Below are 17,285 nucleotides of genomic sequence, written 5' to 3' on the forward strand. Positions count from 1 at the left end.
GCTCAGGGAGGACAGAAACCTCCCGTGGAGCAGAAGGGCAAAAGCTCGCTTGACCTTGATTTTCAGTATGAATATAGACCATGAAAGCAGGTCCTCACGATCCTTCTGACCTTTGGGGTTTTAAGCAGGAGGTGTCAGCAAAGTTACCACAGGGATAATTGGCTTGTGGTGCCCAAGAGTTTATAGTGACGTTGCTTTTTGATCCTTTGATGTCAGCTCTTTCTATTATTTTGAGGCAGAATTCACCAAGCGTTGGGCTGTTCACCCACTAATTGGGAACGTGAACTGGGACTAGACTGTCGTGAGACAGGTTAGTTTTACCCTACTGATGATGTGTTGTTGGCATGGTAATCCTGGTCAGTAGGAGAGGAACTGCGGGTTCAGACATTTGGTGTATGTGCTTGGCTGAGGGGTCAATGGGTCGAAGCTACCATCTGTGGGATTATGACTGAATGCCTCCAAGTCAGAATCCCACCCAGGCAGAACGGTATGGCAGCACTGGGAATCCTCGGTTGGCCTCAGAATCCTCAGCTGGCCTCGGACAGCCAGTCCCCTGCCATCCCTGCCGGCGGCCTGCCGCCCGCGTCCCTCGGTGCACAGCATGGCGTGCCCCGCTGTGTGTTGGGACCAGGTCATGCATTAGGACCAGGTCCGGTGCAGAAAGCCTTTCGTCCTGAGACATGGGGCACGGCCAGAAAGGCGGCCGCCCCCTCGCCCGTCACCACTGCAGGTTTGTGGGGAACCTGGTGTTAAACCAGACCTGCTTCTGGGTTGGGGTTTCATACGCAGCAGAGCAGCTCCCTTGCTGTGATCTATTGAAAGTCAGTCCTGGACACAAGGGTTTGAAAAAAGGAAAAGAACAAAAACAAAAAAAGATTTTTTAAAGTGTTGATATTAAAAAGTAAACACAGGAACTGTCCCTGGTGGTCCAGTGGCTGGGACTCCACGCTCCCGATGCAGGGGGCCCAGTTTGACCTGGTCAGGGCAATAGATCCCGTGCACTGCAACTAAAAGGTCCCTCCTGTCATGACTAAGACCCAGAGCAGCCAAATAAATAAACAAATAAATAAATAGTTTCAAAAAGTAAACACAACCAGGGATTGTAATATTCGTTTCCTGTATCTCAAAAGTCATCCTGCACTTCTCTTACTTTGAGGTCATTTCTTAAAACGATTTCCCAACAGATGGTGTACAAAGATGATTCCTGGGTTAAAGGGAAGTAGTGGTGACTGCTGCAATTTCTATTTTTAAATTCTCAGTTTAAAAAAGAAAAACTATTCAAGATGTTTCTCTTTAAATGGAACACTTTGAGAGCTTCTGAAATACTCCAAAAAAGTGAACACTTAGGACAGTTAATACAGATCAGCCAAATGTGCCCAGGATTCAGTGAGTCAGTTGATTTGTCACTCTGCTGAACCATGCTAACCATAGTAGCAGTCTTGATATCTGCAGTTTTTATTCTTAGTAATACAAATTTAATAAGTATCCCAAATGGATCACTGATTTAAAATAGGGGGCAAAAGGAAAAATATTTTCAAAATGTTAGTTAATGGAAGGCATTAAAACTAACAAATTTACATTTTTGTCTGATGGTGATTTTCATACCAATATATTTCACTGAGTACATCATATCAAATATTTAAAGGAAAAACACAGTGGTAGTAATACTCCATTTGGCTCTTTATGTACTGAGAATTATAGGGGAAAAAAAACACTTATGTTTCTCATGTTTCATTTATAAAGAAAACGTGAGACCTTCTGTCATCATTTACAAGACACAAAAAATTGTAAAACAATTATTTCCAAGCATCAGTCATAAAAGCAGTTTCTGCTTGGCTTAAATCCTCTGGATTGTACTTAATTTTTTGTCCAGCAACAAGCCCTGTTTTTTCTTACACGTATGAATGTTTGTATTACATATTAAATGGAAAAGAAATGCTGAAAAGGGCCACTCAGAAAAGCTTTTGATATTTACAGATTTTCACTTTTGCTAAACACAAAGCAATGAAATATTACTAAATGTGCTCACAGACATGAAAGGAGTTCATGATTCAATAAAACCAAGGAAGTGAAATGAAGTCACTCAGTCGTGTTCAACTCTTTGCAACCCCATGGACCTAACACGCTCCTCCAACCATGAGATTTTCCAAGCAAGAGTACTGGAGTGGGTTGTCATTTCCTTTGCCAGAGGATCTTCCTGACCCAGGAATCGAACCCGGGTCTCCCACATTGTAGGCAGATGCTCTACCATCTGAGCCACCAGGGAAGTCCTAAAACCACGGAAACTCTGCCTTAAACTAGCATGTTTCTATTAAGACTGAAAATGGACCTCATAATACAATCTTGAATAATATACAGTGTGTGTGCGCTTCCTGAAATTGGTCATGTTTGACATTTTAACTACAGCATTATTTTCTTATCAACACAGTAGCCAGTTCTGCTTTTTATATCAACACTTGATTTACGTAAACAGACAAAATAGCATATATAACTGTCAAGTTTAAAGCACTTTTCAAATATTGTCGAGTGAACACGAACATGAAAATCAAATACCATTTTGCTGTAAAAGCAAAAAAACCAAGACTTTTACTATCCACTTTGTATGTTAATAACGAACATCTAGCAGAGGGCTTCCCTGGTGGCTCAGTGGTAAAGAATTGGCATGCAATGCAGGAGACCCGGGTTCGATCCCTGGGTTGAAAAGATGCCCCGGAGGAGAGCATGGCAACCCACTCCAGTATTCTTGCCTGGAGAATCCCATGGACAGAGGAGCCTGGCGGGTTACAGTCCATAGGGTCGCACAGAGTCAGACACGACTGAAGCAACTAAGCAGCATCAGCAGAGGCACAGTAGTGAAATGTTTTAAATACTAGTATTTATCTTTACATACATTAAGTCCTTCTAGTTTTCCTAAGTGGCCTTTGGCTTTAATACTCCTGATAAGCGAAATGATAAGAAAGACAACGGAAAACAAGAAAATCACAGTAACTATCAGCGGTTGTTAACATGGAAGAAGTAGCAACAACCACATTCAAAGCTATGGGACACTTGCGCCCAGGACCACAAATCCCAGGATTGCCTGGGGTGGACGCGGAGCTACGTTCAAATTGATAACTTTTTCAGCCAATGACACAGCCAAGTCAAAGACCGCGAAAAGGCCTGATTGCTCTGCGTTCCAACACTGAAGTGATTATTTAAAAGTTCTGAGTGTATGTGGTGTTTCAGGGCCCCATTCGAACTACTAAGTATTTCTCACCCGCAGAAACGTACTGGTCAACGTCCCAGTTGTCTACCCGAGTCTGGCTCGGTGGCAGTTCTAGCGTCTAAACTCTGAAAGGAACTCACGTCGCCCTCTGTCAAACGGAAGGACCCAGTCGCCCGAGGAAGAGGCGGAACTCGCTTTCTTCTTGCCCTTTCTTGGACACGCCGCCAGGAGACTTACGCCTTCGTTACAACCAATGAGTCATTAAAACTTCCGCTAACGGAACGTACTTCCGTAACGTAAAGGGCGATGTTGCCCGTCCCTATACGGAAGCTGGGTCTACGTCTGCGCAGATGTCTAGCTTTCGTCCAATCCGGAAAGAGGCAACTCCCGGCGTTTCTTCTCACCTCCCCGCCCCACCTCTGTCCCCTCCCCGGGCAATGGCCCGCCTCTCTACTGTTGACCAATCCTCTGCGGGCTCCTTTGCGCGTTTATCCAATCAGAGAGTTGGAGGGTGGAGTTCCGGTCGTCCGCTCGGCTCCGAGTCTGTGCTCGAGTTCGTTCCCGAACCAGTCGCGGGCTTCCCGGTCAGGTATATTTTCCAGGCCTGGGGTGGTTAAGGTTCTTGGGATGGGCAGCTATCTTGACGGTCGGCGACAGTGCCAGTTGACTCTAGAAAACCGAAGTCGCTGAGCCTGTAGCTCTAGGGGCAGAGGGAAATTAGGGGAGGCGGTGAGAGGAGGGAGCCACGTGTTGGGACTTCTGGTGCAGTGATCCGAGCCCCTGGGTCATACCCATGCCGTCACTGCCCCGCCGACCTTCTGAGGGTTAGGTTGGTGTCACCGAAGCCGTCCTGTTTGGGTAAAAACTAGGCGTCTGTTTGTCAAGTGTTCAAGGAGGGGTAGCTGGGACCTATTTTTCCCCTACCCGCTCTCCCTCCCCTCACATTCTTTGCTACCCACCTCCTGTGTTGGTTAATTTTCGGGTCAGAAAAGCAGATTCTCCTCTGGGAAGAGACATCCTGGAGTATATAGTACGAACTGTGAGACTAGCTGCTCTGATAAGCACTTTAACGTGTATTATGTCATTTAATCTACACAGCAACACCTTAGAAGGGTAGATCTCATTTTCCTGCGGAGAAACACATTACTCGTTTACGTGTTCTCTTCAGCTTCTTTCTAACCACTTGCGTGTGACCTTAGGTTTCTATGCACGTAAAATTAAAATATGGTATTGCTTGTAAAATGTTGGTCTTGTTTTCTTTTCTAACTTGAAGTTATTTTAGAAGTTAATATAACTTCTAGACGTAGATCGGTTGCTGTTGTCGAGGTAAAATAATCTAGTAGAAAGACATCGGAGTAGGAGCCGTTTACTAACCTTTAACTGGGCAAATCAACCTCTCAGCCGCTGCTTTTTCCACTGCAGAGTTGAATTCAGTACCAGACGTGACTGCTTCCTAGAGTTGTGAGGATCAAATGAGATAATGAATATAAATTACTGATGTTAGCTACATAGGACTCTTTGTGCTTTTCAATTTCTTTCCTGTGGAAGCTAGACTACCTTTAATATGCAATATATAATATATTTAAGATATTATATACACACACACACAATGGATAACATGCAGCCTAGTACCACTTGAGTTGAAATACCTCTTAAGCCTATGTGGCCCACTTAGCTGCTTATCCAGGGTTCAGGACTTTATTCCCTATGAATGCAGAAGTGGTACTTGTCTGGTTTGTATTCTTATCTTACACTGCTGTAGACAGCATAAAGCAAAAATAGTTCAGCTCATTTAACTGCTTTTCTGAGTTCTGATTACTTCTGGAGACTCTGAGAGGAAGTCCCATTTCTTTGCTTTTTTCAGCTTCTAGTAGCCAGTATTCCTTGACTTGTGGCTCCTGTATTTTAAAAGCACATCTGTGAAACCTGTGTTTCCGTGATCTTATCACCCTCTGCCTTCCTCTTACTGGGGCATTTGTGTTTACAAATAGGTCCCACTTAGATCAGTCAGTTCAGTCGCTCATTCATGTCCAACTCTTTGCAACCCCATGGACTGCAGCACACCAGGCTTCCCTGTCCATTACCAACTGCCAAAACTTGTTCAAACTCATGTCCATCGAATCAGTGATGGCATCCAACCATCTCATCTGTCGTCCCCTTCTCGTGTCTTCATTGTTGCCCAGCATCAGGGTGTTTTTCAAGGAGAAAGTTCTTCACATCAGGTAGCCAAAGTATTGGAGTTTCAGCATCAGTCCTTCCAATGAATATTCAGGATTGATTTCCTTTAGGATTGACTGGTTGGAGCTCCTTGCAGTCCAAGGGACTCTCAAGAATCTTTCCAACAACACAGTTCAAAAGCGTCAGTTCTTCGGCACTCAGCTTTTTTTTTTTTTTTTTTGATGAGGCACTCAGCTTTATAGTCCAACTCTCACATCCATACATGACTACTGGAAAAACCATAGCCTTGACTAGACGGACCTTTGTTGGCAAAGTAATGTCTCTGCTTTTTAATGTGCTGTCTAGGTTGGTCATAGCTTTTCTTCCAAGGAGCAAATGTCTTATAATTTCATGGCTGCTGTCACCATCTGCAGTGATTTTGGAGCCCCACAAAATAAAGTCTCTCACTGTTTCCATTGTTTCCCCATCTATTTGCCTTGAAGTGATGGGACCGGATGCCATGATCTTCATTTTTTGAATGTTGAGTTTTAAGCCAACTTTTTAACTTTCCTCTTTCTCTTTCATTGAGGCTCTTTAGTTCTTTGCTTTCTGCCATAAGGGTGGTGTCATCTGCATATCTGAGGTTATTGATGTTTCCCCCGGCAATCTTGATTCCAGCTTGTGCTTCATCCAGCCCAGCATTTCGCATGATATTCTCTGCTTATAAGTACTACTCTGCATATAAGTCAAATAAGCAGGGTGACAATATACAGCCTTGACATACTCCTTTCCCAGTTTGGAACCAGTCTATGGTTCTATGTCCAGTTCTAACTGTTGCTTCTTGACCTGCATATAGATTTCTCAGGAGGCAGGTCAGGTTGTCTGGTATTCCCATCTCTTTCAGAATTTTCCAGTTTGTTGTGATCTACACAATCAAAGACTTTGGCATAGTCAATAAAATAGTCAGAAATAAAGGAAGTTCATGGTTCATGTACTGTTGAAGCCTGAGTTGGAGAATTTTGAGCATTCCTTCACTAGCGTGTGAGATGAGTGCAATTGTGTGTAGTTTGAACATTTTTCGACATTGCCTTTCTTTGAAAACTAACCTTTTCCAGTCCTGTGGCCACTGCTGAGTTTTCCAAATTTGCTGGCATATTGAGTGCAGTACTTTCACAGCATCATCTTTTAGGATTGGAAATAGCTCACCTGGAATTCCATCACCTTTACTAGCTTTGTTCATAGTGATGCTTCCTAAGGCCCACCTGACTTCATATTCCAGAATGTCTGGCTCTAGGTGAGTGAACACAACAACGTGGTTATCTGGATCATGAAGATCATTTTTGTATAGTTCTTCTGTGTATTCTTGCCGCCTCTTAATATCTTCTGCTTCTGTTAGGTCCATTGCATTTTTGTCCTTTATTATGCCCATCTTTGCATGAAATGTTCCTTTGTTATCTCTAATCTTCTTGAAGAGATCTCTAGAATTTCCCATTCTGTTGTTTTCCTCTATTTCTTTGCACTGATCACTGAGGAAGGCTTTCTTATCTCTCCTTGCTATTCTTTGGAACTCTGCATTCAAATGGGTATATCTTTCCTTTTCTCCTTTGCTTTTCGCTTCTCTTCTTTTCTCAGCTATTCATAAGGCCTCCTCAGACAACCGTTTTGCCTTTTTGCGTTTCTTTTTCTTGGGAATGGTCTTGATCACTACCTCCTGTACAATGTCACAGACCGCTGTCCCTAGTTCTTCAGGTACTTTGTCTATCAGATCTAATCCCTTGAATCTGTTTGTCACTTTCACTGTGTAATCGTAAGGGATTTGATTTAGTTCATACCTGAATGGTCTAGTGGTTTTCCCTACTTTCTTCAGTTTAAGTCTGAATTTGGCAATAAGGAGTTCATGATCTGAGCCAAAATCAGCTCCCTGTCTTGTTTTGCTGACTGTATAGAGCCATCTTTGGCTGCAAAGAATACAATCAATCTGATTTCAGTATTGACCATCTGGCAATGTCCATGTGTAGAGTCTTCTCTTGTGTTGTTGGAGGAAGGTGTTTGCTATGACCAGTGCATTCTCATGGCAAAATTCTGTTAGCCTTTGCCCTGCTTCCTTTTGTACTCGAAGGCCAAATTTGCCTGTTATTCCAGGTATCTCTGGACTTCGTACTTTTGCATTCCATTCCCCTATGATGAAAACGACATCTTTTTTGGGTGTTAGTTCTAGAAGATCTTATAGGCAGATAATCCACCTAGAGAATCCAGAGTAATCTGTCAATCTCAAGATCCTTAGCGTAATTACAAAATCCCTTTAATTTGTAAGGAAACATTCATAGGTTCTAGGAATTAGAGAAAGGAAGTTCTGGGTGGGGGTGCCTTGTTTAGCTTGCCACAAGGGGTATAAAGAAGGGTAAAATAGTTTCTATACTAGTGCAGTGTAAAGACTAGTAGGATATGCTGAGAGAAAAAAATATTAAGTGACTTCTGGATTGCTGTGAAAAGACCCTTAGTTACCATAAGTTGGTGCTTCAGCTTTTCCACTGGGGAATAGAAGAGGTAAGTGAGTATTCCTGTGATAATGTGGATACAAAGCCTGAATTAATCCCTTAGAAAAGTGAAATTTCTTGAATTCTAGTCTGTTATAAAAGTTCATGTGAGTGTTGCATTCAGTTTCATAATATTTGTGTTTGATACTGTTTTGAACTGTTGCCGTATCATAACATTGCCGTTCTAGGGAGAATAGAGTTTATTTTGTAGCTTTTTATAATAGCCAGTTTACTGTAGTCATAGGTGTGTCCCCTAGTTTAAGAAGCATGACCTCAGAAGATGGAGATGTATTATAAGGAAGTCAGTAAAGACTCAGTCTCATTCCTCCTAAGGCTAGAATATGCGTGAGTCGTCATGGAGAACTGGACTGATAGTCCCTCATCATTAATACCATCCAGTTCCCCCAGCAAGAAGATAGTAGCTCTGATGACTTCAGCTTTTACTCAGAAGGTAACAATCCGTTGCTCTCCTGTCTGGTTGGAATTAATAATTCTCAAGAGACAGAATCTGATGAGTGTTACCATCCAAGTATAGATATATTGGAAAAAGATTGGATAGATATATTGGAAAGAACTCAGGTCTAAGCAGTCATTCGGTATTCCAAGAACTCAGTTCAGTTCAGTTTAGTTGCTTAGTCGTGGACCCCAGGGACTGTAGCACACCAGGCTTCCCTGTCCATCACCAACACCCATTCCCTTCTTCAAGGGATCTTCCTGACCCAGGGATTGAAACTCGGTTTCCTGCATTGCAGGCAGATTCGTTACCGTCTGAGCCACCAGGGAAGCCCAAGTCCTTTTTAAGCTGGCTGCCTTCCTGTGCCATCATCAGATCCATAGGAAAAATCTCACATCCTTTGCCCTGAAAATAACAATGCATTGCAGTACAGCCATTTATCCTTGTTCTGTTGGAGCAGGTATCCAGCCACAGTCTCTTGGATCTTTCCAGGCATGGCTCTTGTGTCAACAGTTAGCAGGGTACCAGATCAAGGTCTGAGCTACTCTCATAAAAGTGGGCATGAAGAAAAAAATTCCTCAGTATTTTTCCACAAATAACTTACTCCAAAAAATTATTTTTCAGCTTCTTCTGTGCTTTTATTACTTAAAATGCGTGTCATGCTACCGATTACAAAATTAGTTTTAGGCTACCTTCTTGGCAAGTCCAGTGTGAGTGGTCTGCTTCCTGACTTAGGACTGGGAGGGTATAGTACACAGTTTTAGACTCTAATATATTTTTGTACACTTAAGGTACAGTTTGTTGGGTATTTTCTTGGTAATTAATTTTTAACTGATTATTTTAAAAAATCTCCCAGTAGTTTGAATTTTTAAACAAATTCAAACCTAAGGTATTTCACTTGGGAGAAGGAAATGGCAACCCACTCCAGTATTCTTGCCTAGAGAATCCCGTGTACAGAGGAGCCTGGAGGGCTGCCGTCCATAGGGTCACACAGAGTCAGACATGACTGATGTGACTTAGCATGCTTGTAAGGTATTTCACTTACTAAATGTTTCTCTTTGGTTCACTAGTCTTCTCTGTTTCTTTGCCCTGTAGTAATTCATATGAAATAAATATAGAGGAATGAATATTTTTGAAACTGATTATCTCTAGGAAGCTAACATTTAAGTGATTGAGATGAATGATAGAAGTGTTTTTTTTTTTTTGAATCCTAGAAAATAGTATTATTGTAGAGTTACATTATTTCACATATATGCATTTTAAATTGGATTTGTTTATCTTTATTTTATTTATTTTTTATTTTGTGGCCATGCCACGCAGCATATGAGATCTTAGTTCCCCTACGATAGAAGCATAGAGTCTTAACTACTAGGTCACCAGGGAAGTCCTCACTTAGCTTTAAATGCAGGTTTTTCTTGGGTTCCAAGTTTATTTTAGCTGAATTAACTAGTTCATCATTTCAGTTAAATAACTTGTACATCATACAATAATGAGATTTTTAGCAAATAGACCATAAAACTTCATTATGTTTTCTGCTGTACATTTTCCAAATTTTCTTGGCTATAAAGCAACTTGAAAAGTAGAAAGCTTAAAATTTTGGCAGCATAATGTGATAAAAGAAGCACTTGGACTCAGATCTATCTAGACCATGTTAAATATTTAACTTCTCTGAGCTTCAGTTTATTTATTAAAATAAGGATAATAGTATTTGTCCTATTTCAGGGTTGTGAGAAATAGATGAAATGACAAATACTATAGTCCTTAGAAAAATGTGGTTCTTTCATAAAATAGGTTATATTAAGTATCGGTAGTGCCTTAAAAGAGTTCAAGTATAACACTAATTCTATTGTGAACTCCACTAGTTCATGTGATTTTTGAAATTTTGCTGTTTCATAAGTTGACTGGATCAAAATACAATAAAAATCCTGTCTGTCAAGTTTTTTAAGTTAATATTAGTGTTAGTTAATATTTGTCTCCAAATTTCATTGTGTTGCTAACAATAGAATTTTGTAGGAAAATTAAAAGAAACCTCTGTGCCATTATAGTTGAAATTGTTTCCCTGGTAGTATAGATTAGTTTCTCATATCAGTTAATATGTTTCTTTTACATGGTCCTTTGTATTGGTATATATGCTGAGGTAAGTGATGGCGCCATTCTCTCTGTGGACGTTCATCCTGATCATTATTACTTTTTATTGGCTTTTTAAAAAAAGTGTTTCTCAATTTCTTTTCTATTATTATTATTTAATTGGAGGACAATTGCTTTACAATGTTGTGTTGCTTTCTGCCATACAACAATGCAATTTAGCCATAATTATATATATATATATATATCACCTCCTTCTTGAGCCTCCCTCCCACCCACCCCCATCTCACCTCTCTAGGTCATCACAGAGCAGCAGGCTGGGCTCCCTGTATTACACAGCAACTTCTCACCAGCTACCTGTTTTACATATGGTAGTGTATATATATTGATGTTACATTCTCCATTCATCCCACCCTCTCCTTCCCACACTGTGTCCACAAAGTCCATTCTCTATATCTGCATCACCATTCCTTCACTGCAGATAGGTTCATCAATACCATTTTTCTAGATTCTATGTATATGAGTTAATATGTGATATTTGTTTTTCTCTTTCTGACTTTACTTTGTATAACAAGCTGTAGGTTCATCCCCCTCACTAAAACTGGCTCACATGTGTTCCTTTATGGCTGAATAATATTCCATTGTACATATGTACCACAACTTCTTTATCCATTTACCCTATGATGAACATCTAGTTTGCTTCCGTGTCCTAGCTATTGTGCTGCCATGTGCTGCCATGAACGTTGGGGTATGTGTGTTCTTTTCAATTATGATTTTCTCAGGGTATATGCCCAGTAGTGGGATCAGTGGGTCATAAGGTAGTCTGGGGCTTCTCAGGTGATGCAGTTGTTAAAGAATCCACCTTCAATGCAGGAGACTCAAGAGACTCTTTCCTCGGCAGGAAAGATCCCCTAGAGAAGGAAGTGAGAACCTACTCCAGTGTTCTTTCCTGGAAAACTCCATGGACAGAGGAGGCTGGCGGGCTGCAGTTGATGGGGTCGCATAGCATTGGACACAACTGAGCTTGTATGCACATGTGTAGTTCTATTCTAGTTTTTTAAGGAATCTCCATACTGTTCTTCATAGTGACTGTGTTGACTTACATTCCTACCAACAGTGCAAGAGAGTTTCCTTTTCTCCAGCATTTATTGTTTGTAGATTTTTTGATGATGGTCATTCTGACTGGTGTGAGGTGATACCTCATTGTAGTTTTTTTTTTTTTTTCCTCTCATTGTAGTTTTGATTTGCATTTCTCTAATAGTGATATTGAGCATCTTTTCATGTTTTATTGGCCATCTGTATGTCTCTTTGGAGAAATGTCTCTTTAGGTCTTCTGCTCATTTTTTGATTGGGCTGTTTGTTTTTCTGATTTTGAGCTGTGTGAGCTGCTTATGTGTTTTGGAGATTAATTCTTTGTCAGTTGTTTCACTTGCAATTATTTTCTCCCATTCTGAGGGTTGTCTTTTAATCTTATTGTTTCCTTTGCTGTGCAAAAGCTTTCAAATTTAATTAGGTTTCATTTGTTTATTTTTATTTCCATTTTTGTAGTTCAGTTCAGTACAGTCACTCAGTCATGTCCAACTCTTTGCGACCCCATGGACTGCAGCACACCAGTCCACCCGGTCCATCACCAACTCCCAGAGTCTACCCAAACCCATGTCCATTGAGTCGGTGATGCCATCCAACCATCTCATCCTCTGTCGTCCCCTTCTCCTCCTGCCCCCAATCCCTCCAAGCATCAGGGTCTTTTCCAATGAGTCAGCCCTTCGCATCAGGTGGCCAAAGTATTGGAGTTTCAGCTTCAACATCAGTCCCTCCAATGAACACCCAGGACTGATCTCCTTTAGGATGGACTGGTTGGATCTCCTTGCAGTCCAAGGGACTCTCAAGAGTCTTCTCCAACACCACAGTTCAAAAGCATCAATTCTTTGGCACTGAGCTTTCTTTATAGTCCAACTCTCACATCCATACATGACCACTGGAAAAACCATAGCCTTGACTAGAGGGGCCTTTGTTGGCAAAGTAATGTCTCTGCTTTTTAATATGCTGTCTAGCTTGGTCATAACTTTCCTTCCCAGGAGTAAGCGTCTGTTAATTTCAAGGCTGCAATCACCGTCTGCAGTGATTTTGGAGCCCAGAAAAATAAAGTCAGCCACTGTTTCCATTGTTTTCCCATCTATTTGCCACAAAGTGATGGGACCGGATGCCAAGATCTTAGTTTTCTGAATGTTGAGCTTTAAGCCAACTTTTTCACTCTCCTCTTTCACCTTCAACAAGAGGCTCTTTAGTTCTTCTTCACTTTCAGCCATAAGGGTGGTGTCATCTGCATATCTGAGGTTGTTGATATTTCTCCCGGCAATCTTGATTCCAGCTTGTGCTTCTGCCAGCCCAGCGTTTCTTATGATGTACTCTGCATATAAGTTAAATAAGCAGGGTGACAATATACAGCCTTGACGTACTCCTTTTCCTATTTGCAGCCAGTCAGTTGTTCCATGTCCAGTTCTAACTGTTGCTTCTTGACCGGCATACAGGTTTCTCAAGAGGCAGGTCAGGTGGTCTGGTATTCCCATCTCTTTCAGAATTTTCCAGTTTATTGTGATCCACACAGTCAAAGGCTTTGGCCTAGTCAATAAAGCAGAATTATTGTAGAAGGTGGTTCAAAGAGGATCTTGCTGTGATTTATGTCAGAGTGTACTGCCCATGTTTTTGTCTAAGAGCTTTATTGTTTCTGGTTTTACATTTAAGTCTAACCCATTTTGAGTTTATTTTTGTGTATGGTGTTTGGAAGTGTTCTAGTTTCATTCTTTTACATGCAGTTGTCCAGTTTTCCTAGGACCACTTATTGAAGAGGCTGTATTTTCTCCATTGTATATTCTTGCCTCCTTTGTCAAAGACAAGGTGCCTATAGGTGTGTGGGTTTATCTCTGGGCTTTCTATCTTGTTCCATTGGTCTATATTTGGGTCTATATTTCTGTTTTTGTCCCAGTACCATACTGTCTTGATGACTATAGCTTTATAATATAGTCTGAAGTCAGGAAGTTTGATTCCTCCAGCTCCATTTTTCTTTCTCAAGATTGCTTTGGCTATTTGGGGTGTTTTGTGTTTCTGTACAAATTGTGAAATTGTTTATTCTAGTTCTGTGAAAAATTCCGTTGGTAGTTTGACACGGATTGTATTGAATCTGTAGGTTGCTTTGAGTAGTATAGTCATTTTGACAATATTGATTCTTCCAATCCAAGAACATGGTATATCTCTCCATCTGTTTGTGTCATTTTTTATTTCTTTCAACACTGTCTTATAGTTTTCTGCATACAGGTCTTTTGCCTCTTTGGGTCAGTTTATTCCTAAGTATTCTTTTTGTTGCACTGGTAAATGGGATTGTTTCCTTAATTTCTCTTTCTGATTTTTCATTGTTAGTGTATAGGAATGTAAGGGATTTCTGTGTATTAATTTTATATCTTGTGACTTTACTGTATTTATTGATTAGCTCTAGTAATTTTCTGGTGTCATCTTTACAGTTTTTTACATATAGTATCATGTCATCTGCAAATATCTCCATTTCTTAAATTTCAATAGATCTAGTGAGGTTAAGAGCACAGATTCTTAAACCAAGCTACCTGAGTTGAATACTGGCTCCAATTATAACTACTTTGTAGGCTGTTAGGAGAGTTAAATGAATAAATATTTGTGAAGTGCTTGAAACAGGGCCTGACACACACTATTTTTTTAATTAATTTATTTTAATTGGAAGCTAATTACTTTACAGTATTGCAGTGGTTTTGCCATACATTGACATGAATCAGCCTTGGATATACATGTGTTCCCCATCCTGAACCCCCCTCCCACCTCCCTCGCCATCCCATCCCTCAGGGTCATCCCAGTGCACCAGCCCTGAGCATCCTGTCTCATGCATCAAAAACCTGGGCTGGTGATCTGTTTCACATATGATAATATACATATTTCAATGTCATTCTCCCAAATCATCCCACCCTCACCTTCTCCCACAGAGTCCAAAAGACTGTTCTAAACATCTGTGTCTCTTTTGCTGTCTCGCATATAGGGTTATCATTACCATCTTTCTAAATTCCATATATATGCGTTAGAATACCGTATTGGCTGACACACACTATTAAGTAAATACCTTTCTTGATGATTTTATTCATATATCATTCATCAAGTATTAATGTGAAATAATAGCAAGAAGAGAAGAAGATGTTGGCTTATATTTTAAATTATATCTTGTACCTGACATTATTTTTTTTCTGACATTATTTTAAATCTTTCCTTAAGCCTGTAAATATTTGGAAATGTGCACATCTAGGCATCTAAAATTGGCACTGCATTTCACATCATTGATATTACCACTATCTTTTTAAAAACTTCCTTAGTATGAAGACTTTCCACATATATATGCTTTAAATATTTTAACTATATGTCACTTGGTTGTATGAATTCATTTTTGTTAGTGCCAATAAAAATTATAATAGCACCACTTTATATTAGACTGTTTATTTTTAGTTTGGCTACTCTGGGTCTTCATTGCAGCATGCAAGATCTTTTAGTTGCAGCATGTGGGATCCAGTTCCCTGGCCAGGGATTGAATCCGGGCCCCCTGCATTGGGAGCACAGTCTTAGCCACTGGACTACCAGGGAAATCCTGAATGGCCATTTTAGAATGCTTTGTGAAATATGTTCTTTATATCATTTGGGAGGTGGTATAAGGAAGTATTTAAGACTGTGGACTCAAGCCAGATTTGAGTTCCAGTCCCTGTTCTACATTTGTGAGCTGAGTGACTTTTGGCATGTCACCTACCCTTTCAAGCTTTACTTCCTAATTATAAAATAGGGAATCTACATCGTAGGGTTGTCTGGGAGGTTAAATGAGATATTCATATAAGACATTTAGAACAGTGCCTGGATTATAGCACAAGTTCAGTCCATCCTTAGTTACTGTTAATGTCACTGATGTATACAGAAGAATCAGTAAACACAGTAAGTAGAAATGTGAGGAAACTAAGATTCAGACCGAATCTGTGATTTACTAAGGGTCACATGCAAAAACGAAAAAAGTAAGGCCCCCTCACTTCTAGTGCAGATGTTTTCCCATGAAAAGAGTGTCTCCTTTTCTACCATTAACACCTTTTAGCACACTCATAATGACTAGGTACATCCCAGAGACATGTTCCTTCATTTTCCGTTGTGTTTCCAACTTTTGGCTGCTTGTTAGCATATTTTTATCTTGGTTCTAATTCTGTCAGACTGCTCTTTCTTCATGAATCCTTCGATCCTGCAGCATGCATGACAGGCATCTATCTTCAAGAAAGGAGAATAGATATTGAAGCTAAATTTTTCATAGTGGTTAGTTTATTTTAAAACATTTGATTTCATTAGCCTATGGTTAATTTGTATTTCATGTAGCCCTGAATTATTTTTGCAGAGCTATTTTATTCATTCTGAACTTACCCTCCCCCACCCTGCCCTGCAATTGTAAAGTCGAACTGAAGGTATTTCTTAGGAACTAAGAAAGGAGCTTGAAAATCACACAAATACCCTGAGCCATTCTAAAAATAGGAAGGATGCAATTTGTGAATCATCAGTTTATTTTTGAAAATTTTGAAAGATTATAATTTGGATGTATTTTTTTGGCATCAAAAACATGTTTATATCATAGGAACAAAGCAAGTAGTATTTAGTGTTTTATACTGGAATTTTGAATTTTTTGATCCTGTAACATGTTTTGTGAAAGAAGAGTTGCATTTTGAACATATTTGCTCCGAATTTGGGTGTGTAGGACTAGTTATTAAATAACATTCAAATCATCAGGTGTTTGTTTGCTAAATACTTTCTGCATATGGGGTGATGTTCCTAAATCCTAGTTCATTCTTCAGTTGTGCTTTCATGGTGCTTTCTAGGAGGTCGAGTGAATTGATCTTCTCAAAACTGTGGTTATGGGTTGTTGTTGTTGTTTTTAATCAATATTGATAAGATTATTACTATTTAATTTCTCTAGAAAGGGGATAGCTGCTTCTAAAGGTTGGTCTGTGTGTGTGTTTCCTGTCTTTGGCTGTCATTGTTTTACATCTGTGGGTAGTTCCTTATCTTTGCCACCTTGTCTGCCTCTCGAGTGTGTTTCGTATGTGTTTGTATTTTTACACTCCTCTTATGGGAGGTAGGATTTCCTGAGGCATGCTGTGGAGTTAGTCTCCAGCTGGTAGAAGATTGATATTAGAGAACTGAAAAATATAGTTCCTGTCCTTAAGAAATTTCTACTTTACACTGGGGAGAGAAACAAATATAAATATATAACACGTACAACTAGGGATAAATAACGTTTTAGTATATTTAGCATGTGATTGCTAAATGAGTAACAGTTGGTATTTTGGCATTCAGAGTAAGTAGAAACACTTTAGGTTGAGTTAAGAAGGATTTTGTAGTACTGGTGAACTTTTAGCTAGATCTTAAAGCATGGGTATTATCTAGATAACTCAAGAAAATGATGTAGGATTCTTGGGAAGAGTAGCAACTCTTTTAGCAGCTGTATTGTGGAGAAAATATTTTGCCTATTAAAATATTGTTGAGTCTAGGGATGCTATAAAATACATTGTGTAATTCACATGTTCAAATGTCTGCATGTGAAACAACAATAGAATGTATGTCATTTTTATGAAAATTATTTAGTTTTATGAACTTAAGAAATGTATGTGAAATCATATATTTGCTTTTATTTGTGATATACTGAATGTCAATATTTTTTACAAGATGAAGTTGGCATCTAAGAATAAAACCCTTACATGCTGTTTCTCCTGTAAGAAGTAAGAAATTTTCCCATTCTTGCCATCTTTGTTCA

At 39.8% G+C, this 17,285-nt stretch overlaps 1 protein-coding gene across 4 annotated transcripts in view; it reads left to right on the plus strand.

Moving 5' to 3' along the window:
- Window positions 1–3,710: 3,710 nt before the first annotated feature.
- Window positions 3,711–17,285, plus strand: part of WDR89 (WD repeat domain 89) — a 43,548-nt gene continuing 29,973 nt past the window's right edge. For 3 of the 4 annotated variants that reach the window (XM_043920482.1, XM_043920481.1, XM_043920480.1), the window contains exon 1: window positions 3,715–3,794. The gene's annotated coding sequence lies outside the window, so the exon portion shown is untranslated. Of the gene's footprint in view, window positions 3,795–17,285 lie in introns of all 4 variants that reach the window. The other variant, XM_043920484.1, reaches the window with a different exon arrangement.

The sequence above is a fragment of the Cervus elaphus genome, chromosome 12 (assembly GCF_910594005.1).
Source record: "Cervus elaphus chromosome 12, mCerEla1.1, whole genome shotgun sequence".
Classification (NCBI taxonomy): domain Eukaryota; kingdom Metazoa; phylum Chordata; class Mammalia; order Artiodactyla; family Cervidae; genus Cervus; species Cervus elaphus.